The sequence below is a fragment of the Heteronotia binoei genome, chromosome 19 (assembly GCF_032191835.1).
Source record: "Heteronotia binoei isolate CCM8104 ecotype False Entrance Well chromosome 19, APGP_CSIRO_Hbin_v1, whole genome shotgun sequence".
Classification (NCBI taxonomy): domain Eukaryota; kingdom Metazoa; phylum Chordata; class Lepidosauria; order Squamata; family Gekkonidae; genus Heteronotia; species Heteronotia binoei.
Window position 1 is genome coordinate 11,986,864 of NC_083241.1, and position 27,997 is coordinate 12,014,860.

At 43.0% G+C, this 27,997-nt stretch overlaps 1 protein-coding gene across 8 annotated transcripts in view; it reads left to right on the forward strand.

Annotated features, from left to right (window-relative positions):
• Window positions 1-298: 298 nt before the first annotated feature.
• MEF2A (myocyte enhancer factor 2A) overlaps window positions 299-27,997 on the forward strand; it is a 143,352-nt gene continuing 115,653 nt past the window's right edge. For 2 of the 8 annotated variants that reach the window (XM_060259869.1, XM_060259867.1), the window contains exon 1: window positions 592-742. The gene's annotated coding sequence lies outside the window, so the exon portion shown is untranslated. Of the gene's footprint in view, window positions 323-567; window positions 743-27,997 lie in introns of those variants that run through there. The other 6 variants (XM_060259864.1, XM_060259866.1, XM_060259863.1 and 3 more) reach the window with 5 other exon arrangements.

Below are 27,997 nucleotides of genomic sequence, written 5' to 3' on the forward strand. Positions count from 1 at the left end.
GGAGGAAAAGAGGCGGCCAGGCTGCTTTGGGCGCATGCGTACGGTCCTTGACACTCTCAAGACCCAGTCAAGGAGTGTCCGGGCACCGTGCCAGAGCGCTTCCAAGTTCCGATTGGCCGTTTGTTATCCTGTGTACGTCTCTCTGATTGGATCCGCCGTTCTGTCAAACAAAGTCAGAGGTAACCACCCACTAACATTTCTCCGATTGGCCAAGACTTCGTTCTCCCTCCATCTCCGACCTCTGATTGGCTCAGGCCCTCTAGCAGCTCCCACCCCCGCCTCCCTATCAGCTCCCAGTATTGCATCGACGGCCGTAAAGAACGTAAGATATCGAGCCGCTCCCCTAGGGCTAAGACAATATAGTCCCGTGGCTGATAAGTCTTGTTTTTTTTTTTTAGTGAAGAAAGACCGTTCGTATAGTCAGGACTGCGGTTTTTCTCCCCACCTGAGGGAGGACGGAGAGTCTAAAGTCGCTCCCCCGTCATTGGCGCGGGGGTGTCAACGTGAGGGGGAAATCTGTGGGCGGAAGGATACGAGGGCGGCGTGAGTGGGCAGAACGAGGAGCGTCGAGTGGTTGAGGGGGGCCTGGAAGTAGTTCCGGCAATGCTTGGTCGCGTCGCCTAAAAATAGCGCCCCGTGAGTATCCGTCCGCCGGTGTCAGCCTCAGTTGGGGAGGCGGCAGTGGAGGAAGAAGACGACGAAGAAAACGGAGGGAGGAAGGAAGGAAGGAGGCGGCTGACGGGTGAGTCAGGAGCCCTTCCGTCGCGGGGGTGGGGGGCTCCGAGCAGGAGGTGAGGAAGACGCGGGGGGGGGGCTGATAGTTTCCTCTACCTCCCCCCCCCAATTCCCTTCAAGGGGGGGGAGGAAGAATGAGAGAAACTCCAAACGGGGGGGGGGTGTAGGTTGGCGTTGGGGTTCACGTGGTTTAGCTGAGCAATTCAGCAATGAAAAGACTTGTGGGTGTCAGTGAAGTGTTTATGTTTTGCATGCAAACCCAGACAAAAAAAAATGTGAATTGGTTTGTGTTTTTTTTTTTTTTTGCCATAAACAAAAATATAAAGAACAGGATACAATTAAGAACCCTAAGTGTAACATAAACTACATTGAAAAGAGATAAAACCAATTAATACATCCATCGAAGCTATCTCCAAACTTAAAAAAGTAAATAATGAAATACCACTAGACCTCATGATATATAAAGTACCATCACAACATGAATACAAATCACCATTTGCATTAGGGAAATAATAATAATAATAAAAGAGATCAGAGGTACATATATGAATATATGAAGCTGCCTTCTACTGAAGCAGACCCTTGGTCTATCAAAGTCAGTATTGTCTTCTCAGACTGGCAGCAGCTCTCCAGCCAGGAATTGAACCTGGGACCTTCTGCTTACCAAGCAGATGCTCTACCACTGAGCCACTGTCCCTCCCCAAGGTAATCGAAATAATAGTAACCAGAAATATAGCATTCTTTTATAAATATAGTTATTTGGTTTATTTGGGGAAATTTGGCTTTCTTTGTAGCGTTCAGAGGCTCTGCCTCTCAGAAGACTTTGCTGGAGGTGTTTTGCAAAGCGAAAACAGATAAGACAAGATCGTAGAAACGGGTGACAAATAGGGTGCGTTCATAGTACTCTAAATCATGCATTTTGCAACTGGATTTTTACTGTGTAGGAATAGCAAAACTCCAGTTGCAAAGTGTGTTATTTAGTGTAGTGTGGACGCACACATAGGGTGTGTTCACACACACTAGCACATAGGGTGCGTTCACACACACTAAATAACGTTCTTTACAATTGGATGTTTACTGTGTAAGAATAGCAAAATACACTTGCAAACAGTTGCCATGCAAAAGCACCCATAGTGGTGTACAAACATGAGTACAGTTTACTCTTTCTCGGTTTCTCTCTGTATATGGCTATCTCGCATGCATGCATGCATATTGTGTATGTGTGGTTTTCTTACTCTTCTATTTGGAATAATCTTCCTGTTGTATGAATTGGTGAGGGGTATGAAAGGAACTGTGCATGTATTTTTTTTTCTGCCTCATTTGTACTATACTTTTCTCCCCGAAGTACCTTACAATCTTACTGTCTTAGTTTTATCCTCACAAAGTGAGGTACTGTAAGTTAGGCTGAGAATGTGTAACTGACTCAAGGTCACCAGTTGTTTCCATGGCAGACTGGGTGTTCAAACCTGGGTCTTCTAGGTTCTGGTATGACGCTCTGATAGCTATTCCGTGTTGCTCCCTTACGATATACTGCAATCTAGGGAAACACTGAAAAACCTATGCATATATGTGCAGGTAGGTTACATTATTTGTTTGATTCTGTCATGTATATATAACAGTGGGACATACTCTCCGCAGGGAGCTATGTCTTCGTGGCAGGGGAATCAATTTTTGGAAGGTCAGGTTTTTAGGGCTCAAGGGGAGAAAAAGTTAATGCATATGTGATGCTTCCTTCAAGAATCATGCTTTGCTTCTTTCCTCTCCCCCCACCCCAGTAGTCTGAGCCAGCTGTGTTGTGGTGTACCCCCTCTGGTAAAAAAAATTAATTCTGTTGTCTGTGTAGTATTAATACTTTACATCGCATACATGCCACCGCTAGTCTAGTAGCAGTTTACTAACAACATTTATTTAGGTGGGTAGCCGTGTTGGTCTGAAGCAAGAGAATAAAGTTTGAGTCCAGTGGCACCTTTAAGACCAACAAAGTTTTATTCAAAGCTTTTGTGTGCTGAACTTAGAACATTTATTTAATTACTGTAAGTTTATAAGGTGCTACAGGGCTCCTGTTTCATTTTGCTGTTATAGACTAAAACAATTAGTCATCTGTAACATATAATATATTCTTTTATATTTATTCAGAAAATTGTTATAAACATTGTATTGGAAGAGAATTTTTTTTTTCAAGACTGGGGGGATAACTTTTGGAGGTGTAGGAGAAAACAATGTCTTTCAAGAATTCTGACCCTCTTTTCTCCCTCACCCCATGCAAGATCTTTTCGTGACGGAATGTGTTGCGGAAATTATTACTATTCTTGTGTTGGTTTCAGGATGTGGAAAGGACCCTTTAAAAATATGTAACCTTTCCTATTTCCCAGAATGGGATCCATGTGGTAAAAGCACTTTATTCAACTCCTCATCTAATCCCCTCCCAGGTCTCCCTTTTTTGAGGGTGTGTGTTAAATAGGAGTCTAGTCTCCTTCCTCTGAAGTAGTGGCTTTTGAGGGCAAGAAGTTTGTGTATGTGTGTGAGGGGATGCAGAGGAAGGAAGGATGTAGGCTGCCTTGTTGACAGAATCATGTTCCTTCTTAGACTGTTAATTCTCTTCACATGGTGTCCTGAAGGTATCCTTTCTGGTCTCTTCCTTTTATCTGCCTCCCTCATCTGTGGACTGCGAGGTTGAGAACAGTTAATTATGTATAGGAAGGGTGGAAAAGTAGGAGCGAGAGGGTGCAGAAGATCTGTTCTTTCTTTCTTTTCCTTTTCAGCAGTAGTGGAGGGAGGGAACTTTTGGGTGCTAAATGTGGTATATAGATTAGAATGTGAAGAGATTGGGTTTTGAGGTTGGATTTTTATTGCTAGAAGACTCCTGAGAACTTAATGTACCCTCATTTTGCGGGGGGGGGGGGGGGAGTGGCATCAGTAAAACTGGCACACAGAACGTAATGGGTTGGGTTTAGGTTTAGAGAGAAAGGGTAGGGGAAAACGTTTTTGTATGGTTAGAGGCTAGGTAGGCCTAGGTAAAAGTTTGTTGGTTGTGGTCTGATGGAAGAGTTGGCCAGCAAATGTATGTGTGGGGAGTATGTTTCTTCTGTGTTTTTATGTATGATTAGAACACTTTTGAATTAATGGTAGGCTTTTGGCTGGAAATATTTGCATATATACTGTAAGATCAGTGCAGATAACTGCTTTGGAAGGTGTAGATGTAGACTGCTATGAACACTTCTGCAAAAGTGAGTGATTGTGAACTTCTGAAAAAGGCTATGCTTCAAGAAGACAACCTACATTTGTTAACCTTGAATCCAGTGGCACCTTTAAGACCAACAAAGTTTAATTCTGGGTATAAGCTCTCATGTGTATGCACACTTCTTATGCCCAGAATTTAACTTTGTTGGTCTTAAAGGTGCCACTGGACTCAGACTTTGTTCTTTTGCTTCAAACCAACTTGACTACGCATCTGAATGTATATTTAAGTGTTTATTTTGATGGCTATGGCAGAAATAAAGGATTCAAAGGAACAGAATTCTTCCCTGTCACTGCGAAACATAAATTTCCCTGTCCCAAAGCTTTCTGAACACTCTTTTCTTGTTTGTATACTCCTGATAAAGGATGTACAGTGATCGAAGTATTTAGCGAGCTGCTAATGTTAACAAACTAATGATATGTTCCTATGCATTTTGGGGGATCTTTTTACTCCCACCTGCTTACTCCCCCAACAAAAAGTATAACAGAAGAACAGCAAGTTCTTGTCCTAGATTTTGTTCCCGTATTTAGCCTAGCATATTTATTTTCTTGCAAAGTATTTACATAGGGCAAACTAAAAGAAGAAGTAAATTTTCCATTAGTGGAAAGTAATATTACTTCAATATCTCTTATGCCAAAGCATGTATGTCACTTGTACGTTCCAGAAATTTTAAGCGGGCAAGTCTACAGCTGCTTGCACCTGTCATAAAATATATGCTAGGAGAATACATAAGAATACAGGTGTGTCGCTGTAGTATAATGTTCCAGAGGTGTAAAGAGTCCTAAAATGAGGCAAGCTACTTTCAGGCTATCAGTTAGAAAGTAGTTTGCCACATTGCTTAAAGATTGTTTGTATGTCACTGTAGTTTTTATTTATTTATTTATTTTATTTAGAATTTATATCCCGCCCTTCCCACGAATGGCTCAGGGCGGCTGTGTGAACAAATGAAAGCAACAAACTGAACTGTGGAACAAATGAAAGCAACCAACCAGGCCACCTATGGCTCAAGGAAGGGTTTTTACCATTGAGAGTACTTTAGATACACAGAAAAATATGACTTTGTGGATTACTCTCTGCTCCCTGCAAAAAGGAGAGGTAAAAAACAGCCGGAAGAAGGAAAAAACCAGCTGGATTAGGCTCTAGAAGGGGTGGAATTTTGGGAGCAGTTGCTAACTAAAGGAAAAAAGGCTGAGGCCCCTGAGGGTTTAGAGAAACTGGGAGGGGGGGGGGGGGAAGGTGTTGTTTCCTAGCCCTGTGATTCCTATGTGAGACTCCACCTTCTCTTAATGACAGCCAGTTTTTATATAGAGTGTACAGGAATGGTGGCAATTTGCCTTTCTTTTTTTGTGGTGACTGAAAATATTCTTTCCTGCATATCAAGGTAAAAAAATTTTCTGTCGAAAGATTGCAAATTGTGATGCTGGTTGCTAATATGCACACTAATGACAAATCAAAATATCTTACCTACCATGTTTCTAACCATTCTAGAATAACTGTACACTTAAAAAAAAACACACACACACAACACAACTAAGGCTGTGGTAGAATCTGAACTTCAGTAATTGGGAGATTAACTTGGATTTGGAGCTGTAAATAATGTGAAGCCTCAGTGGATTAGATGCCTGGAAAGGAGACTAATATGATCTGAGGGGCATGGCTTAGGGGAAGATCAAGAGATAACAATGCACCTAGAGTACTTCGAGTTAAATGTTTTCGAACACGTTTTACTGTGTTGCATTCTGTCTACAGAAGGATGAGCAAAACTAAGGGAAGGTAACTATGGTGCTTAGCTACATTGTAAGGTGTGATATGGAGCTACATTGTAAAGTGTGATATGGAGCAAGGTCAGAAATGTAATCAGGGATCCGTTCCTGTGGAAGAAATTTAAAGTAGTTTCTCCAGTTTGGGACACAGTTGAGGTGGAAAAGTTAAAAGAACTTTGTTTATTTTTATGAAGATTACAAACAAAAAAAAATAAAAATCTCATTTGGGATTATTGGAAAGGTGGGGTGGGTAGCACTGCCCACGATGCTCATGCTGGAGGTGAAATGACATGAGAAGAATGGCCAAAAAGGAAGTATGGGAGAAAAGAAGGGGCATGGGAAGATTAAGGAATCAAGGTGGCATGAGCCAGCTTCCTCTGGGATTGAACTCAGTTTCAGTTCAGGTTGAAATCAGGTAGAGTTCAGGTTGAACTGTAAGATCGACAATACAGAGGAAACTATTTTGAGCTAAGACCCAGTTTACATTTGTAATACATGTACACTTGTTCCTGTATTTCATAATAATTCCCTTTTCCCATTATGTGTGGGAAAGTGCAGTTAGGCATGCTGATTAGAATAATAATTTACACATTGTTTGCTTGCATCTTGTATAGATACAGCAGCCATTACCATGCTCATGGTTATGTATATTAGACTGGTGTGCGTGTTACTATTGCTATTAATTATGTTAGTGTTTCATATGCCATTTGGGCAAACAATGCATAGTTTAAATCTGTCAACACATTCTGTACTTGAGGAATCAAAGGAGCTTTATCTTGTGTTGGTGGCCCTCACACGTTTGACCATGGCATGTTTTTGAAAATCTCTGAAAGACTACTTAATTTTCTTGTGCGTTATGACTTTGACTGCTTTTCAAGAACTTGTTTACATGAGAGTACTTCTTCCCTCCCCCTGTGAATCCTCATGTCTTGCCTGAATTCCATCTCTTCCATTTTATGGTCTCCAGTTTTTCTGCTTCCAGAGCACTGTTCCAGAGCTGACACATGAGAAGAAGAGAACCTGCTTCAGTTACCATACGATGGTTCATGACCCTAACAGAATGTTCTGGAAGCCATAAAGTATAGATAAAGATGCAGTGGCCTAAAAGTCAAAGGCATTTTTTTTTTGCATTAGCTTCTTTGTTGACAAGCAAAATTACATTTTCAAGCTTGCTGTTCGCTTGCATGGTTCAGAAAACTTGACGAAAAATACAGACCTTAAGTTTGTTTTTGAGACTGCCTTGTCCAACCATTATCCTTAGGAGCTGTGTTTTGATCTCCTCAGATTTCATCCTATTTTAACATGATTCGGATACAGTATTGGTAGTTCTCTAGGTAGAGAAATGCAAGCAGTATGAATTCCTTCCCTTATGTACCCTGGTGACTTCTGAGTAATCAAAATTAATACTCATGTTCTGCCGTAGTCAGTTCTGACCTGTTTAGATCTCTGTTGTAGTGGCTTGTATGCTGTTTCTCTTCAGTAGAAATCATGTATGAGGTAAGAAATGAGATGCTTCAGAACGGTAACATCTGAGTGTAAATGTATCGAGTAGAAGAATGATAGCACTAATGCATCCCTCTGCCCTTGTTAATAAAGGGCAGCTTGAGACGTTCCTGCAGCAGTTTTAACTACATGAACCATTTTTTCCGTAAGTGCCAACGTTGCATATAGCAAATTGTTAGGAATGCTGGTGTGTGAACACTCTCAGTGTTGTGGCATCTCGGTTCTTGCTGTCTGACCTTTTGGCTTTGAAAACGACTGTGGGAGTGCCCAGGGTTTGGGGATTAGCTGGATCAAGGAGGAGGCAGAACCCAGCACTCAAGGATCAGCACCGTGATGGAGAGCAAATTGCTGAGAGCTAATTACTCACCCGCATCGCAGCCTTCCTTTGCTTTCAGTTCCCTTATTTTGGGAAACTGTTGCTGCGCATACCTGCTTAACTGTGTTTTTGAAGTGAGCTGTGTAATACGGATAAGGTGTATTTAAGTTTGCCTTATGCCGGGATAGGAGAAATTGCATTGGATATGAATGTAGTAATTTAAATAGGATGATAATGGAATAGGTTGCTAGAAAAGAGTTTGAACTCAAAAATACATTTTTAGCTTTTCCTGTGTTATGCCAAGCTCATCTCCTTAATTGGTCAGTAAATTGCCATGCAGTTGGTGGTATGTATCTTCTCGTATGTATAATAAGCTGTAACTTAATTTGTGTGTGACATAAGAATATTAGAATAGCTCTGCTGGATCAGTCCAGTGGTCCATCTAGGCCTGCATCCTGTCTCACACAGTGGCTAACCATGTCCTCTGGATGGCCAACAACAGGGCAGAGAAGCTGAGGCCTTCATAAGAACATCAGAAGAGCCCTGCTGGATCAGACCAGTGGTCCATCTAGTCCAGCATCCTGTCTCACACAGTGGCCAACAAGTTCCTCGGGGGGGGGGGGGGCAAACTACAAGGCATGGAAGTTGAGACTTTCCCCTGATGTATCCCCCTGGCTCTGAGATTCAGAGGTTTAGTGCCTCGGAACTAGAGCTTTCCCTCAACCACCATGGCTAGTAGCCACTGATAGATCTGTCTTCTGAGAATCTAATCACCTTTTAAAGTTGTTTATTCCTCGGGCCGTTATATAACTATGGTCTTTATCTTTTTTGTCTTCCTCATCCCCATCTGAAGTGTCAGATATTGTAACCGGCTTGTAACGAGGCATGACGTCTTCCCCAGGGAATCTGCTTTAAAAAAAAAAAACACTTCCTGAAATGTGCTACTCATGGATGATGGTCTAATTTAGTCCTCTGCCATAGTATCCAGTGAATGAATAAAATATAGCAGCAGTTGAAAATAAAAGCTGCGCCACGACAGTTGTATTCTTACACCTGCTTCGTAGCATAGTGTGTGATAATTAATCTTAATTTTCCTCCTGAATTCCCCTCCTTTTCCCTTGTTTTTAAATATTAAGGCTGTTTTGAGATACTGATTGTTTATTTATGATGGGAGTTCAGAAAACATTATACTAAAGTATCTTGTTTTTCAAGAACCTGCGATTGTATCGAACCACGTCTTTTTAAGAAGCGTAGACAGACATGCCACTGATGACATTTACAGAATACAGTAAAATGTGGATTTTCTTCTTTGGGTATCACGAGGTGAAATTGTAGCGGTTTGTGTCATGTTTGGCCTATATTAGCTTGCTATTCTGACAGATATGACAGCTGAAAGCAAGATCTGCTGTTTTGTCACTTTTTGGTAATGTTACATTGCTGAGAGATTAATAGAAGATGTATCATGACTAGTATAAAACACTTCTAGATGTTTGTGGTGGAGGGTTTTTTTTTTTTTGGTGCTTGCTTGAAATGCCATTATGATTAAACACAGCAGTTGCTACTCCTTCTAAAATGCAGTCAGGCAAATCCAACCTCTTTGTGAAATACATCCAGTAAAATTTGTATGTTGTTAGTGCCAGTTTCAAAGATGTGCTTGTGGATAGTTGGAACTTTGGAATTGCCTGTTTAAAGCATTAGGAGCATGACTGTTGGAAATATACTCAGCATTACGGTTTGGGAGATAACAGCTTCCTCGCTTGCTGTCCTTTGGAGCCAGTTTGGTGTAGTGGTTAAGTGCGCGGACTCTTACCTGGGAGAACCGGGTTTGATTCCCCACTCCTCCACTTGCAGCTGCTGGAATGGCCTTGGGTCAGCCATAGCTCTCACAGAGTTGTCTTTGAAAGGGCAGTTTCTGGGAGAGCCCTCTCAGCTCCACCTACCTCACCGGGTGTCTGTTGTGGGGGAGGAGGATAAAGGAGATTGTGAGCTGCTCTGAGACTCTGAGATTTGGAGTGGAGGGCAGGATATAAATCCAATTTCTTCTTCTTATGTCATATTTATGAATAGAATTGTCTGCTGGGACTTCCAGTTTCTGTGTTGTACACTAGTCACCAATTCCTACAAGCGTTTCTAGAAACCTAGCACTGGCTTCTCCTAAATTTCTAAATATATTGCTTTGTGTACTTGTTTCAGCCCTCACATTACCACAAAGGATGTTATGCTTTTTAAGGGCTTAAATGTGAAAATGTATTGAGTTGCTCTTAGCATACCAGTCCCTGTATTAAATAATATTCATAATAGCTGACTTTCTTCTAAGATTGAATGCCCTGCTCCCATCCCAAATGAGCGGAAGTGGTAACTTCCATTGATCAGCAGTAGTAATTGCTTCTACAGTGCTGGGTTTTTCAGAACTTTTGGGATTATCGAAGGCAGTCCCTCCGCTCTGATTGATAATTGTCCTTAGTGAAGGCTAGATTAGAAATCTGAATGTTACAGTGCTGTGTGGTGGTGCAGATACTGAAAAACGTTACTAGAGAATGAAAGGGAACCAGAATCAAAACGTGTAGGTGTATATTTACTACTTTCTCAGACAATAGCAGGGGTGGCCAAACTGTGGTTCTGGAGCCACACGTGGCTCTTTCACACATATTGTGTAGCTCTCAAAGCCCCCACTTTCCCATTGGCTGGCTTGGAGAAGGCATTTGTCTCTTTAAATCACTTCTCGGAACCAAGCCAGCTGGTGGCTTGGAGAATGACTTTAAAGTTAAAGTTGCTTTCTTTTCACCTCCACCTCCCTCCCCCCATCTGTTTGCCTGGCTCCCTCCCTCCCTTTCTTGCGGCTCTCAGATATCTGATGTTCATGTCTCGCAGCTCTCAAACATTTGACTTTATTCTGTGTGGCTCTAATGTTAAGCAAGTTTGGCCATTCCTGGTCTATAGACTTTCATCAGTTATTACCTCTGAAACAGACGGGGAAGAAAACCTTAGTTATGCGCACAGTTCTGGGGAGCTGACTGAGATCCCATAGCGCTTCAAAGCAACCACGTGGGCAGAAGCAATTCAAAGTCTTGTAAGCGGCAAGGTGGCTCTTGTGTTTCTGTAGCTGTGTGTAAACGGTACCTGTACAATACACAACGTGGAGGGAATGACTGGAACAGAGTGTTAGCATACATAAAGGTGGCAAACTCCTGCTTCATATTGTAAAGATAACTGGGACTGGGCTATTGGAAAGTCTTGGTTTTGGTAGTTAACATCAGGTTGAATTCAGTGGTGCTGAACTGAAACATTGAATGAAGATTTGTATGCTCCTGAAAAAATTCTGCTTTAGCAGTGGTAGTTCTAAGGATACATAATACTGGTAACTGGTTATCTGATAGCTATCACACGTCCTGCCAGTTATGAAAGTGTTTTGCGGAACTAATAAAGCTAGCTGTAACAACTAAGATGTAGGCTTCAGAAAATTGATGCAGTTTAGCTGATTGATGTAGAGCCTGTTGCCCAGTTGCTTGTGCTGAGTAGAGATTGCTTCTAAGTGACAAGACTTCGAAACCCTTTTTCCTCTTCCCTCCCCACCCCCCCTTTCCCGGTTTGGTGCAGGTCTGTCTGGGTATGAGGGCTCAAGTCGTCTTTTGCTAGCGGTGTTGTGGACTTATTTGCCAAGCTGATGTATAGGTGTTGTGATGGCATCTTGCAGAGTGCCGTTTCAAGGAAGAGTGACTATTTTGCCACTTTGTAGTGCACAACATACTGGATCTTCTCTTTGTATAAAACCACAGCCTGTGATATTAAGCAGATTCTGCAGTCTTTGTGCCCAATCCTAATAGGTCTGTTAACCAGTGACAGACCCCAGGGATCAAAGCAGTAGTAAACTCACTTGATATGGATTTTTTGTGCATTGATAAGTGATGCAGGCAGGTGTAATGATGCTTCAGAAATTAATAAACCACAGAACAGCAAAAAAAAATTCACTTACGGTAGTAGATTACTTTTTTGTTTAAAGCATGCTTCCCCCTGCACAGCCAAAGCGATTTGCTTTTAAATTTGAGCTCTCATAAGGAGGAAACATAAAGTATAGTGCTGACACTCCCATTTTGAGAACTGTGACAGCTGCACTTGACCAGGCAATACACAGTGGCCTCGTCTTGGGCAGTTGGCCAAATAGATGTTCTTTGCTGTCTTCTAAGCTTGATATACTGGAGGCAATCCAAAGCATTAGCCTGGAGAAACTTATTTTCCTGTCTCTCACTAACTTAAACTTCTTTAACTGATAATATTGGTGGCCACTTGTAGTACATGGTGAGTTCTTGGCCGCTTATGGTGGTTGGCAAATATTGTTTCATCTTGCGATACTTGAGTGAGTGGAAAGGTACACTGTTAGCTGTTCTGCATGATTTAATTTAGCCACATCCATTCCAGACTACCCGTTTTGTAAACTTGGTCATTTATTACTTTTTAGACTTTATTCATGTTATGGTGTGTAGTTATAGGAACTTGTCTGTACCTCATGGGTTGGCAAATATGGAGACTTGAAGGAAGATGTCTGGGCACAGTATATAATTGGGCTTCTGAGAAAGCATGGTAGTTGAAGCCAGTGTATATGTCACTTTGTGGTGTGAAGCCATGCTATGGGAGGAATGTCTACTGAGTTTCATAGGCTGGTTTTCTAAGAGCTACAAATTCCATTGTCACCATGAGCATTTCAGTGATGGAGCCCCCTCCTCCTCTTAGCTCAGAGCTGAAAGGACAATAGATGTTTTGGAGGTTCCCCCAGATGCTAATAGGAATGAACTTCTGCTTTTTTTAACATCATTCTAGGATCATTGGAAGCTTTTCTTTGGAGGTGTTCTGATTCCTGTGTTTTGTTTTGGGTTTTTTAAAAAAGAGTAATATGTAAACAAGAAATTTCCAAAGTTTTCAGATGCAAAATAAACCTCCACTTTAAGATGCATTGAAAACAAAGAACATGAAGGAGGAGGAGGAGAAGAAGAGACTGGATTTATACCCCGCCCTTCACTACCTAAAGGAGTCTCAGAGCAGCTTGCTCCTTTCCCTTCCCTTCCCCACAACAGTCACCCTGTGAGGTAGGTGGAGCTGAGAGAGCTCTTTCTAGAAATTGCTCTTGAGGGAACAAGTCTGAAAGAACTTGTGACTGACTCAAGGTCATATCAACAGGTGTCACCTAGAGGAGTGAGGATTCAAACCCAGTTCTCCTAGATAAGAGTCCGAACACTTAACCACTACACCAAACTGGCTCTCTGACACAAGGAATTCATCGTGTTGGATAACAATCAGCCATCAATTTTAGATGTTTGTTTTAAATACAAAATTCCATTTTTATCTTTCATTTATATTACAAGCTCTAGCAGTGCAGTTAGCTGAATTAATATAAAGACTTTTAATTTTTTTTCATCTGATCTTGTTTTTTTGGGGGGGGGGGGAATTGAGAACAGAGATTTCCATTGCCTGGTAAACTTTGATCACCTTATAAAGCCCATTGCAATGCCAGTCAAGATTCTAATCCTCTCCACTTTCAGAAGGTCAGGTGTGAGCATGCATTTGGCCTGGCTAATAAGATCTGCCCAAACTTGAGGGCCTTTGGTCTACTGTGATATGTCTGTGCTGAAGAACTTTCTGCACTTGCTTTGAAATCATTTGGATTTGTTTCCACCCAAACACACTTTGGATCAGGAGTTGAAGAAGTATAGTAGGGCAAGGAAAGCTTCGTCATAGGTTATAATATGAGTCTGGGTCCTTTTTCAGAGCCACGTCTTTATTATGCAGTGTTTAACATGCAGTGTTTAACTTACTTCACAATCACACTTTGAAGACAATACATGACAAGGATTTTGCTGTACTTATTAATACAGAACGTGATAGATTGATTTCTTATCCTTGAGGTGTGTTAGACCATCCCTTTCCCATCTTGCCATTTTGTGTTCATGCTTTGGTGACAGTTTTTAAAAATCTATATTAACTTCTTTCACTTGGATATATAATCCTCTGTTCATGCATATTCAGCTGAACATGTTCAGCCATACAATATGGGTAGTACCTGACTTTTCCTGAGCATTTTATTATACCTCATGGAGGCTGGTCTGATTTGCATCATTGTAAGGTTTTGCTTTTTATACATTCTTTTGGGGGGAAAAAAGCCGTTCTTGTATAATTTGAAATAAGGTACACGTCCCTGATATATAATAATAATAATAATAATAATAATAATAATAATAATAATAATAATAATAATAATAATAATATTTTATTTTTATATCCCGCCCTCCCCGCCAGGCGGGCTCAGGGCGGCTAACAGACATGGGGTCCCATGATTCACATTAAACAATAAACAATATAACAGGCATGGGAGTCCCATGATTCACATAAAGCATAGCAATTTAAACATTAATTACAAATAAGTTATTTAAAATACATAAAACATATAAAATAGGTGCTAAAATAATATAGTCCTGATGTATATGAGATGGCTAAATATCTGTTCGTTCGTTATCAGGTTCTGTCTCAAATACCACAAGATGTCTCAAATGCCAACTGAAAAAGAAATGTTTTGCAAGCCCTGCGGAATTGGTTCAGGTCCCGCAGGGCTCGCACCATCTCTGGAAGGTCATTCCACCAGCGAGGGGCTATCACCGAGAAGGCCTGCTCCCTAGTGGCCTTCAGCCTAACTTCTTTTGGCCCAGGGATTGTTAATAAATTCTGGGAACCAGACCTCAGTGCTCTCCGGGGTACATATGGGGAGAGGCGGTCCTTTAGGTAGGCAGGTCCTCGGCCATATAGGGCTTTAAAGGTAATAACCAGCACCTTATAGCGAACACGGTAGACAACCGGCAGCCAGTGCAGGTTGCGCAGCCCAGGCCGTGCAGGCTCCCACCGTGGTAGTCCCTCCAACAGCCTGGCCGCCGCGTTCTGGACTACCTGGAGTCTCCGTGTTCGGTACAAGGGCAGCCCCATGTAGAGGGCATTGCAGTAGTCTAACCTCGAAGTGACCGTTGCGTGGATCACAGTTGCTAGGTCGACGCGCTCCAGGAAGGGAGCCAGCTGCCTCGCCCTCTTAAGATGGAAGAAGGCGGATCTAGCAGTGGCAGCTACTTGGGCCTCCATTGATAGGGAGGACTCCAGTAGCACTCCCAGGCTCTTGACTTTGCGCACCGGAAGGGTGTGTGTGGGATGGAGGTGCAGAGAAGTAATTTGAAAATAGGAAAACCACTTGGATCTTCTAGCAGTACTGCCATTAATTCAATAAGGCTTGATGTGACCTGATAATACAGTACTAGGGGATGGGCACGAACTGAACCATAAATCGTTAGACTAGTTTGTGGTTCGTGAACCAGAAGTTTGGGAGAATGTGCCTTCCGTGAACACTCTCCGAACTTCATGAACCTTCATGGTTTCAGAGCCCGACCAGAAGTCCCCATGGCTTGATCCAAAAGAGCTTTAAAGGCATTTAAATACCCTCAGAACCCACCTTTGGGTCAGGCCACCCCGACTTAGTTCAGTGAGCTTCAAAGGCCTTTAAAGGCCTTCAGAGCTCACCCTTGGAACTCAGTCAAGTCAGCTGGTCCAACTCGACTGAGCTCAGTGTTTTTATGGACCTTTAGAGCCCACCTCTGGGTGGAGCCTGCTCATATAAGGGCATATAAGGCATATAAAGGCCTTCAGAGCTCACTTTCAGAGCTCATTTGGTCTGAGGCTACCTGGAGGTAGGCTCCAAAGACATTTAAATGCCTTTGGAGCTGTCTTCTGGTTGGGTGGCCTGACCCAGAAGTAAGCTCTGAAGGCATTTAAATGCCTTTGGAGCTCACTGGGAATGGGTTCATGAAAACCCTGAACCACAATCCTCCCATTTTCCTAGTTCATACCCATTCCTAAACAGTTCCATCCTTTGTTCAGATAGTAGAAAAAGGTGGAAAAAGGGGCTAGTTGAGGTGGATGTGCAGTGCGTATAGCCAAGCTAATTCTGGAAACAAATACAGGTGACTGTTACAAATATAGCCTTGAAGTCCATGTATATTGGATGTAGTGTTGATGACAAAGATTGAGTGTGTTGGATAAAGTTGAAGAACCCTTGGTTTCAGGTGATGATCTGAGATGCCGAATCTTCAAGTTATGAATCCTGCAACAGAGGCAATGAAATATTTTTCATAGTAGTTTGTGGATGTCCGAGTTCTGACAGCCTGACTCTACTTTTATATTTGGTCTGCAGTCCTGGTACAGTGCCATGAGGGTGCAATACGGCACTCAAGTGAGGATAGTAAAGCAGGCTGCAAGATTGGTCCATAATTCATTGTGATGAATGTCAGCTGCCTGAATGGAATACATTATCAAAATTCATCTTCAATTATCAAGGATGTAAGACTCAATGTCTGAGTAACTTTTCAATTAGCTCTGTTGAAGTTTCCCTGCTACTGGATGTTTTTGTGAAAAGGAGCTATGTGCAAGTTTCACTTAAGATTTCAAGCAGACTTAACAGCTGGAAATGCATCTGTGCCTTAGAACAGCGCATTACTCGCCGCATGTTGTCTTGTGGTTTCAAGTTGTGAATTCCTGTTTCAGTCTTTGTACTTTTGAGAGAATAAATTAGAGGCAGTCCAGTAAAAGATAATAGCAAGCCCACCCTGCACAGCTTTGGTTTTCTGTATGTATGAATAGTTTTTTTAAAACTAGATTAACAAATAGCAGTTTAAATGACTTGCTGTTTTCAAAACCATTTTTAAGTGGCAGTTTTAAAAACTTCGTGTAGAAGATGCCATTAAGTACAAGAATCACACTTTATAATTTATACAGTGCCAAATATTTTGAATGCTGCAGTTTTTTTGTTCCCTTTTATCTTTACGAATTGCCTATTCTCTATGATGGAAGGCTCTAGACCAGGGGTGGGAACCTTTTTTCTGCCAAGGGCCATATGGATATTTATAACATCATTCGCGGGCCGTAAAAATTATTAACTTAAAAAACAGTGCTCCACTGAGGGAGAACAATTCAGGCCAGCAAAATTAATGCAAATAATTGTTTTTCTATTTGAAGTCATGTAGGGAGAGCCTAATCTGGCGTGCGCACACACACACACACGGCCCGCTGCCCTATGCAAATGCATAGGTTCAGAGCTTCCTTGTAGAAAAAGCCCAGCAGGACCTCAATAGCATATTAGACCACATCCCCTAATATTAGCATATTAGGCCACACACTCATTAGCATATTAGGCCACACCCTCTGGGATAATCAAGTGCAAACTGAACTGTGACAGTAACTTTTCCAGGCCCTGCAGCAATTCTGGCCGGCCAGCCAGGCCCCAGGGAGGCTGCCTGCACAGTACATCTGGGTCCTGTGATCTCTGACTGGCCCTGGGGAGGCTACTGTACAGTGCGGCTGGACCCCATGATCCTCGCTGGCCAGCCAGGCCCCAGAGAGGCTGCCACATGGCTCAGTTCAGCCCAGCAATCCCCAAGGGCCACACCAAGTGACCTCGAGGGCCGAATATGGCCCTCGGGACAGAGGTTCCCCACCCCTGCTCTAGACAATTTAATAAAAACAAGTTAAAAACAATCTAGAGGACAATTAAGTTACTTCATATGGCATCAAATATTTCTTTGTTACCCCGCTGTGGACTGCACAGACAGGTGAGGAGTAGGCCAAAGCAAAGATGGAGGAAAGAAGAAAAGATAGCTGTACGACGAAGATCTACTACAGGGGTGTTCAACTCATTTGTTATGAGAACCAGATCTTCACCTTGTTGGGCCAGGCCATGTTTGTTATAAAATGTAATGCCAAGTAGGGGAGATGTAAACTTTAAAGAACACAGACAACACGCACACTCAGCCTAATCCACCTCACCTAAGCCAACAAAAGGCTTGGCTCAGTAGCTCTGCTGTGCAATTGAGAGAGCCTGGCAAAACTATCTCTCCTTTCTCCATTTCCTCCCTAAGGGAGAAGCTTTACTCTGTAGCTCCTGTGCGATTCAGCAAGCCTGGCAAAGCAAGTTGTGTTGCAAAAAGAAACCAGAGAGGGAGAAGGAAGCAGACAACAGTGAGTTGCTCACGGGCCGGAAAGGAGCTCTCGGGCCCCGGGGCTGCAGGTTTGACACCCCAATCTACTGTTATGCAAAACCTCCATTTGGTAATGTTTTGTAACTGGACAGTGGACCATAATGAACAATTTGGTTCTACTGTGAAAATAGCTAATGCCCATCTACAGCATGAAAGAAGATGTCATTGATTTTCCACATATGTGTGTGTTTGGGGGGGGCATTAAAAGAAAAATCTGAAAAAGCAGCATTATATTTGGGTTGGGGAGGATGCCCAGCTTTGCCTACAGCTGTGTCTTCTGCACCATTATACAAGAACCATGTAGTCCATCATCTTATTTCATTCAGTGAGCTACAGAGTGAGCCTGGAAGGGTCTGCAAAGAGCATGGAAGTTGAAGCTTCCCTCCATAAGATAGTGACGCAAGTCCATAAGCTTGGTCCATCAAAGTCAGTATTGCCCACTCAGACTGGCGGTGGATCTTCAGGGTCTCAGGTAGAGGTCTTTCATGACATTACTGACAAGTCTTTTAGCTAGAGATGCCATGGATTGAACCTGGGACCTTCTGCATGCCAAGCAGGTACTCTACAACTGAGTTATGGACCCTCACCTGTTCCTCAGTTACAATGAAAATATATTCTGGGAATCACTTTTTCCTTCATGCCTTTGAAACCTGGTACAAGTTTTGGGAATATTGTTCTGATTAGATATGTGAAACCCTGGGGTGGGGTGTTCCCAGGACAATTTTCAGTTCTTCCAACAGAAAAATTAGAAAATAGGGAGCAATAGAAAAAAAATTCCTGTGAAATGTTTTTGGTTTTAGAATGAATTAAGGCAAGTTTTTTTTTTAATATTTAAAATGTATAGCATGAAAAAAAAAATGAGGACTTGTAAAGTTTTGTTTTTCTTTGGATCCTATTTCTGTATGCTTGGCCACACCACCTTCTTTTTTCTCTGAATGGGCCTGACTTTGCTGCTTTAGCAAATGGCCCTGGCCCAGCTGCCTTAACCATTAGAGGCAGTCATAATACCTTTAAGTAGGGTTGTGTATTTGGCTCTAACCGTATTTATCAGCTATTCTTTCAGATGGATATAGAGGGGAGGTGTATTTTTGATTATCGAGCATAGCCAATCCCAGATAATCCCGAAGATCTACATGAGAAAACAGGAGAGCCGCAGTTAAACAGCATTTAAAGAGTGCAGTCTTTAAGCACTGTTCTGGGTGAAGCTGTTCTGGGGACAAATGCATTAAAGGGATTGCAACACCTTTAAATGCCTTTGGCTTCATTATAGTCAGTGGTCCCCAGGCCTCCGATTCAGTGGGAGCTCACAGGAGCACAGCTCCTGAATCTTTCTGAGAGTTCCTCCTCCTCCTTCTGAGAGTTCCACCTCCTTGTCCATTGGATAGTAGGTGCAGCTGCATAACAATCCCTGGATGAGCTCCACCTTTCTACAAAATGACCTCTGATGGTCCCCATAGGCTATAATAAATAATAGTCTGGGGTGGTGGTGGTTTTTTTTTTTGGGGGGGGGGTTGTTTTTAGGTAGAAGTACCAAATTTTCAGAGTAGCTTCTGGTGCCTCTCCTTAAAAGGCCCTGAGTTTCAAAAAAAGATTGGGCCAGGAGTCCAATTTCATGGGACCCCAAAGAAGGTGCTCCAATTCTCCATTATTTCCAGTAAAGGGGGAAAAACAACAACAAAGCAGGGACTGATGTCAAACCAGAGAGTTTCTGGTAGAAACTGGGAGGGGAGGAGTTGCAAGTCTAGTGCAGCCAGTGCATGTACAGAGTGCCCAGCCGAACCAATGTCACTGTGGCAATGCCAGCTCAACAAATCCAAGGGTTTTCCCCCAAGTCCAGCATAGCCAGTGCATGTACAGAGTGCTGAGCATTACCAGTACAATGTACTGGTGTCCAGCAAAAGCCAGTGTCTTCCCTTAAATGCTTTATTTTCCCCCATTTAAAACAATGGAGGATGGGGCACTTTGGGCACTCTGTACATGCACTGGCTATGCTGTGCTTTCATTCCCTCACTTGGATCTGTTGAACTGGCAGTGCCACAGTGGCACTGGTTTTGCGGGGCACTCTGTACATGTAATGGTTCTACTGGGTTTGGAACCCTCCCCCTCCTTCAGTTTCTACTGCAGAGACTCTGTGGTCCATGCTTCTTTAGCTGTTTCTCCCACCACAACCATTGGAAACAATGGAGGATGGGGGCACCTTTTTGGGGACCTATAGAATTGGACCCTGTAGTGTAATCTTTTTGAAACTTGGGAGGAGGGGGTTCTTTTGAGGAGAGGCACTGGAAGCAATGCTGACATTTTTGGTGCTTCTACCTAAAAAACAACAGGCCCATGGGTACCTCCAGATACCCCATTGACTATAATGGCCCCAAAGGGTATAATGGAGCTAGGGGGTGGGAATCAGAATTTCTGAAAAAAAATCTGAATATCTGAATTATTTTTGATCTAATATATCCAATTTTTTATTTAAAAAAAATCCTGTCTTTTTTTGTGTGTACGCCTCTACCTTTAAGTCAAAGTTGTATCTTGTATCCCAGTTTTTTCTTGCTGATGCAGGAGAAATAGTAAACCACTGTAGCTGGCATCTCAGCTGTTGGCAGCTTGTCATTAATAAACTTGATGCTTCAGCTGTTACAGCTCTTCAAGGAAGTAGATAGCAAAAGAATTAGGAAAGCATTGCCAACTTGATGTCTCTTGGCAGCGTCTCATTCTTCTGCTGGATCGGATTTATAAGAGCTAGGCTGCCTTGCAGGCCAAAGGCTATTAAGGCCTTGGTTTTAGTGTCTGCTTATAATGCAGGTGAAGTGCAGGTTTTACATTTTACACCTGCGTCAGTGGTCCCCGGTCTGGGATCTGAGGACTCCTGGGGCTGTGTGGAGTTAGTTATTGTAAAGGGATCTGTGAATCTTTATGCATTCTAAGCATTGTCATTTTGATCTTTATCATTAGATACTTTCTCAATGAGCTGATATTAACAGTGCAATTACTCTCACTGGGGGAGGCCTGGATATTTTTTTTAAATGTTAAAAAGAGATCCTCATATGCAAAACTTTATTTATTATTTTATTTTATTTTATTTATATCTTGCCCTAACCCACCGAAGCAGGCTCAGGGCGGCTCACAACACAAAAGTTCTAACAATGAAATTTGAAATTATAAATACAATAACAATTTGCATAACTAAAACATTAAAAACATTAAAAAACATTCAAATCAGTACATCAATCCAACAGTGTGCTATCTATAAACTTCCTTCAGTATTTTGGTAGTTTGGTGCCGGTCAGTTATAGGCCAACCGAAAGAGAACCGTCTTACAGGCCCTGCGGAACTGTCCAATATCCTGCAGGGCCCTGACCTCTTCCGGTAACTGGTTCCACCAGCAAGGGGCTGTTATTGAGAAGGCCCTGTCCCTGGTTGACTTCAACCGGGCCTCCTTTGGCCCGGGGATTACGAGCAGATTTTGGGAGCCAGATCCCAGTACTCTCTGGGGAACATATGGGAAGAGATGGTCCCTAAGGTAGGCAGGTCCTAGACCATATAGGGCTTTAAAGGTGATAACCAGCATCTTGTACAGGACTCGGTATATTATTGGCCTTGTTTAGGAACTACTGCTGTACATGATAGATTCACAGCCACAGAAGACGGCTTCTGAGAACACTGGTAAAAAGCAAAAAAAGGTTTGTTCTGGCCACTTAATGGCCAGCCACCTCTACTTGTCTGCTGCTTTGAAAACCCAATGGGATGCTTTAAGTTGACTGTGACTAGATGGCACTTTTCACCTCCCCGTAATTAAAAGTAATTTGTGTTGAGTAGGCTAGTGGCGCAGAGTGGTAAAGCTGCAGTACTGCAGTCCGAGCTCTCGGCTCACGACCTGGGTTCGATCCCGGTGGAAGCTGGGTTCAGGTAGCCAGCTCTAGATTGACTCAGCCTTCCATCCTTCCGAGGTCGGTGAAATGAGTCCCCAGCTTGCTGGGGGGGGGGGGGAAGTGTAGATGACTGGGGAAGGCAATGGCAAACCACCCCGTAAAAAAGTCTGCCATGAAAATGTCATGATGCAACATCACCCCAGAGTCAGGCTAGTGGCTGCAGAGGCATATTGTTTATTTTCATTTATACTCTGCTTTTCTTCCCAGCGGAGATTAAAAACGGCTCATATTGTTCTCCTCTATTTTATCCTCACACAACCATTTTGTGAGATGGATTGGTTTGAGAAGAGTGTGTGCGATTGGCCTGAGGCTGCACAGCAGGCTTCCATGGCGGAGCGGGGAATCGAATGTGGGTGCCCCAGATCTTAATCTGACACTAACCCAGAGGTGTCGAACTCATTCGTTATGAGGTCTGGATCTGACATAAATGTCACTTTGTTGGGGCAGGCCGTGTGTGTCATAAAACATAACGTGAGGTACCCGAGATACAAACTTCATAAAGATGATTTCAGATGCCAAACGGCAATCGCAGGCTTGATAGGGCTAGGTGTGATACGCAGAGGGATAGTAGACGTGGAGACATCAGACAGGGTTTTACATTAGTACAGGATGATGCAAAAAATAAATGGAACTAAATCTAAAGAAGTGAGCAGCGACTCACGGAAGGACATTATTCTATCACAAATTTTGAAAGTCTTTAAGGTGCCACTGGAGTCTTACTGTTTCTACGGCTATTGCAAACCACAACATTAAAAAAAAAAACCCCAAAACAGAGGGGGACATTTTAACCTTCCAGAACGTTCAGAGTAGCAATTCTTACAAAGGAATTTCAACAGGAGATTAGAAAGAGAGACTGCTGAATTGCAACTGATAATGAAACTCAAGACAGTGCATCCTCCTGGACTGAAATGCGGCCTGGATTGTTTCTTTCGTTATCAGTGCCTACTATTGTCATTTGGCATCTGAACTCTTTGAGATAATAAGGACAGCTGGAATCACATTCTAGCTGTATCTGAAGAAGTGAGCAGTGACGCATGAAAGCTCAAGCCCTTCTGCCACAAATTTGTGTTTCCTTTCTCTCCCTCTTTGCTTTACTATATAGTTGTATAGGCTGCCATTTCACGGTTTTTTAAACTGTAAAATGTTCTTTTTAAGAAGTTTAAATGTATTTAAATCAGATTATCAGCAATAGAATATGTGTAAAATGGACAAAAGGCTTAGCAGAATGTCAGAAAGGAACATATTTGAAGATTTCGTGCAGTATGTGAAGAACCATGCTCAAGCCATTCCAGTGCTTGTTTTGTTTTGAGCATGTTTTGGATTTGGTTTCAGCACGGTTCTTTTGCACATTGGCCCCCTCCCTCAGTTGTGGAGTTAGTTTATTTTCTTACATGCCTTAAATAATCAGGATTTGAGGGAGGATGCTGTCAACAGTGGCGGTGTCACAACAGCATACATTGATGCGCTGTTTTAATAGTTTAAGGAGGTTTTCTGAATTCACAGCTTTATTTCTTTAAAAAAATAAGGCTCTAGCACAGGGGTGTCAAACATGCAATTCAGGGGCCGAATCAGGCCCCCGGAGCACTCCTATCAGGCTCTTGAGCAGCTGGCTGTCATTTTCTTCCGTCTCCTTCTCTCTTGCTTCCTTCAGCATAACAGCTTGCTTTGCAAGGCTTGCTCAATTGCACGGGAGCTAAAGAGCAAAGTCTCTATTGGCTGGGGCTCCTCCCTTGGGGAGGGAGGGGGGAGTAGTAGCTTGCTTTGCCAGGCTCTCTCAATCGCACAGCAGAGCTACTGAGCCAAGCCTCTCTTCCTTCTATTGGTTGAGGCTCCTCCCCTTCCTGGTCTCCTGGGGGAAGGAAGGCAAGAGCCAGAGTCTCCTTTGCCGAGTTCCCTGAATTCCATGGGAGAAATACAAAGAAAGCATCTTTAAGACCAACGAATGCTAACATTTTAAGCGTGTTTTAAGTTTTTAAAAAAATGTTTGTTTGTGTTCTTTATAAAAATAATATCTCTGCTACCTAATCTTAGATAGGTACACACATGGCCCGGCCTGACGTGGCTTGGCCCAGCCTGACATGGCCTGGCTCGACAAGTTCTTATGTCAGATCTGGCCCTCAAAACAAATGAGTTTGACACCCCTGCTCTAGCATATTCCCTTGCAGAGAGGTACCTTTTCCCTTATGAGGGAAAAGGAATAGAGATTTATTTCTTTTTAGAAATAAAAGCTGGAATTTCAGAGAACGTGCTTTAAACTATCATTACAATGGTGTTTCAGTATTTTTGTGTTTTTTTTTTAAGAAATAAAAATATGAAACCACTTGTTTTCAGGGCAGAGGAAGGAGACAGAGTGGTTTGACAATTATGTAGTCCAGTCACCAGAAATGGGCAGGAGCGGGCAGGACGAAAGAGAGCCCGACAGAAACATTACACACAAGGAAATCATGCACAGGCTTCCAGATAAAGATTGGGATAAAAAGTGGTCTCAGAAGAACTGGGAACAAAACAAAGTCTAAAAGGCACAGAAATTAATGTGGAAATCCAGGGATAAACCAAAGAAGTATGGGGCCAGAATCCACGAGAAGAAAAACTGTGGAAAAGGCCAAGGTTGAGCTGCTTGTGATTTTCCTATCTTATATGTGCTTGTGTGTTTTGCGATCTATAGTGTTGTGATGATGGCAGTGAAGCCCTTGAACTTCAGTGGTGCTTTCCTAATAGGTAAATCCCACTCTTCAGTAGGATTTACATCCTGGAATGTGTACATACAACCGTGTAGTTTAAATTAGGTTACTTCGGACTAAATTGCTTATAAAACCATGCTGCCACAGTTGAATTCACAAATACAAGTCATTAAAAAATCATGGTGTATTTCGCACAATTGGGGCTCATTAGCACAGGACTTAAATTTTAGAACAGTTTTGAAATGAGTCATGTGGATGTTACTTGCTGTGAGGGCAATGTGTAAGCAAGCTTCACCAAATAGAAGCGAAGTAGTTCATTGTCCTTGCTTGTTCTTCTTGATAGCATTTAAGAAGAGCCCTGCTGGATCAGACCAGTAGTCCATCTAGTCCAGCATCCTGTCTCACACAGTGGCCAACCAGTTCCTCTGGAGGTCCAACAAGGCACAGCAGCCAGAGTCTTCCCCTGATGTTGCCCCTTGGCGCTGGTATTCAGAGGTTTGCTGCTTTTGCCACGGCTGCCCCTCACTTTGGCTTCTCCCCCTTTGCCTTCAGGATACTGATGTGAAGTCATTGCCTAGCAACAGGCTGTATTCTTTAGCTCTTATTGCTTCCATATTATATGAGATGCATGCTTCCCCCCCCCCCCTAACAGCTTGCTGCTTTATTCTTTTGCTTACGTTTCTGTAGGGTGACAGCTGGGATATCATCTGATACCCATCAAAGGGCTCGACTTGGTAGCCAGGCTTTGTTTTTCCTGCACTGCTTTACACGAAAGATTAGCATTCGTATTTTGAACTTTGTCCGTATCTGCTGAGAAGTGTTGCTGTTACTGCCTTTCATCATCTTGATAATTCTGTGTTTTTGATACTGCCTAGCCGAAGACTCAGCATGTGAAGCATCTGCAAACGCCTGTGCCCTGAGACCCCCTTTTGACTTTTTTTTTTTTTTGCTGCAGCAGGTTAACAGGGCAACCCCCACTGGAATTTTTGCACATGCTTTAGGAAAATACCAAGTCAAGAAGAGGTCAAAGAACACTTCATTGACGTTGTCTGGATTCTTATTATGCTTAGGACTAGGATGTAAGCACTGTTCCCTCTATGCTGAGTTAGCATGAGCCGGCTCACAGATTTTTAGCCTCCAGCTCACACATTTTTGTCTTAGCTCAGGAAGGATGGCCCCAGAGCATGCTAATTTATGCAGTAGCTCACAACTTTAATGCCAGTGGCTCACAACTTTAATGCAAGCAGTAGCTCACAAAGTAGAATTTTTGCTCACAAGACTCTGCAGCTTAGAGGGAACATTGGCTGTAAGATGGTGTAAGTTTAAAGTAAAAGGTAAAGGTAGTCCCCTGCACAAGCACCAGTTGTTTCCAACTCTGGGGTGACGTTGTATCACAACGTTTTCACGGCAGACTTTTTTGCAGGGTGGTTTGCCATTGCCTTCCCCAGTTATCTACACTTTACCCCCAGCAAGCTGGGTACTCATTTTACTCGGAAGGATTGAAGGCTGAGTCAACCTTGAGCCAGCTACCTGAACCCAACTTCTGCCGAAATAACTTGAAATAACTTATAAGTTTGCATAGTGCTTGATGGAAGTGTACAATTGGAACAGTACCTACACCCCCCCCCCTTCCCAAGTCTATGAACTGGTATGTACACACTCTTACCTCAGCATTTCTGGAAGGCAGGTACTTCTGTATTCTTCACACACAAAGGGTGTGTGCCTGCCAGATGTTAAAGATTGAGACTGTAGAGCAGGGGTCACCAAGCTTGCTTAACGTAAGAACCACAAGAAGAGAAGAAGAAGATATTGGATTTATATCCCGCCCTCCACTCCGAAGAGTCTCAGAGCGGCTCACAATCTTCTTTACCTTCCTCCCCCACAACAGACACCCTGTGAGGTGGGTGGGGCTGGAGAGGGCTCTCCCAGCAGCTGCCCTTTCAAGGACAACCTCTGCCAGAGCTATGGCTGACCCAAGGCCATTCCAGCAGGTGCAAGTGGAGGAGTGGGGAATCAAACCCGGTTCTCCCAGATAAGAGTCCGCACACTTAACCACTACACCAAACTGGCTCTCCATGGAATAAACATCTGATGTTTGAGAGCCAAAGGACATGGATGTCAGATGATTGAGAGTTGCATGACAGGAAGGAAGGAAGATGGGGGAGGGAGGGAGAGGTGGGAGAAAGCAACTTTAGCTTTAAATGCATTCTCCAAGCTGCCAGCTGACTTGGCTCGGAGAAGCAATTTATAGAGACAGATATCTTCTCCAAGTTGGCCGATGCATTATATGTGTGAAAGAGCCACATGCGACTCCCAAGCCGCAGTTTGACCTCCCATGCTAGAGAGCATGTATTATCTCATTGCTCCTGCTATAGTGACACTTGCTCACAATATATCATGCCAGTGTTGGTAAACTCCCCAGGAAGATCAGAGCAGTTCTACATCTCCCTGCTTCTTTCCCATCTTCAGAAATATCTCACAGTGTTGCAGCATACATAAGCAGATGATTAAGTCTTTAAGTGAGGCTGAGCTATAATGACACCTTTAAATTTATTTGCTGATCGTAGTATTGTGAAGTGGCAAGGTTTTAAGCTGCTTTTATATCAAAATGAACTAAACTGATGTGGGGGTTCATGTGTGTACTTGGATGTCTCTTTGGAGGTAGCTTTGCATTAGAGATGTGAAGTTCCCCAAAACATTGAACAATGGAACATGGGGTCAGTTTGTTTGAAAAATGAAATGTATGCAATGTGTCTTTATGATCAAACCCAATAACTAATGTAATAACTTAAAAATACATCATTTAGAATTCACTGACATATAAAATACATTATTTGGATTATATTTATGAAATTCAAATATTTTATAACACAGTCCTGAGCCTTACACTGGCATTGTACGGCTGGATCACAGCTTAAACTTAGCAGAGAAGAATAGCAGCTGTCTTTTGTCACATCTACACAGCCATGGTGTGGCTTAGAATACTGACTATATGTGCAGCCAATTGCAGCTGTCCTAGGCAGCATGTAAATCTGAGACAGGGCACATATGTTAGACCAGGAATAAGGCCCATTGTAGGAAAAGTACAGTGAGCTCTTGAAAGAGGCTCTGGGTGAGTGTACCCCTTGCTCTGTTAAGTAAATGCATTCACTTCCCCCTATCCTTGGTGTCTTCCCCCCCCACCCAACCACGTTGTCCTCTCAACTTCCCTTCACCCATGACATTCACTCACTTCCACTCTTGCTGTCTTCCCACCCAGCCCTTGACATTAACACACCCCCCCTACTGTCTTCCACCCACCCTGCAGCTGAAACAGATGCTGGCTCCCCCTCCCTGTGTGTGTGTCCCTGTGTCTGCAGTGACTTAAAGCCCTGAAAGAGACTCACAATCAAGATAAGGAAGAATAATTATGGGAGTTGGGGGGGGGCATGATGATGGTCACACAGTTGCTGAAGCTCAGCATTCCTTTTGTTTGCAGTGGATTGTTATCGCCTTTTCCTGTCACATTCAGCCTTGTGGTATTAAGCATCAGCGTGAGCTTGTGGTGTGATCTGGTTTTTTTGCGGCCTGGCATGGTTGTATTGTGGTACACCGCAGAGTATGCACCTGAAGTTTTCTGTAGGGGAATTGATCTGACTTCAGCTTTCCATCTCCTCCCCCTCCCTGCAACCTCTACCTAGGAAAAGTAGTCTTTCTCTGCAGTGTGGACCAAAGCAGAAGGAAAGCAACCTCAGCAGGGTATAATGACACAGAGTCCAACCTGCAAAGCAGCCATTT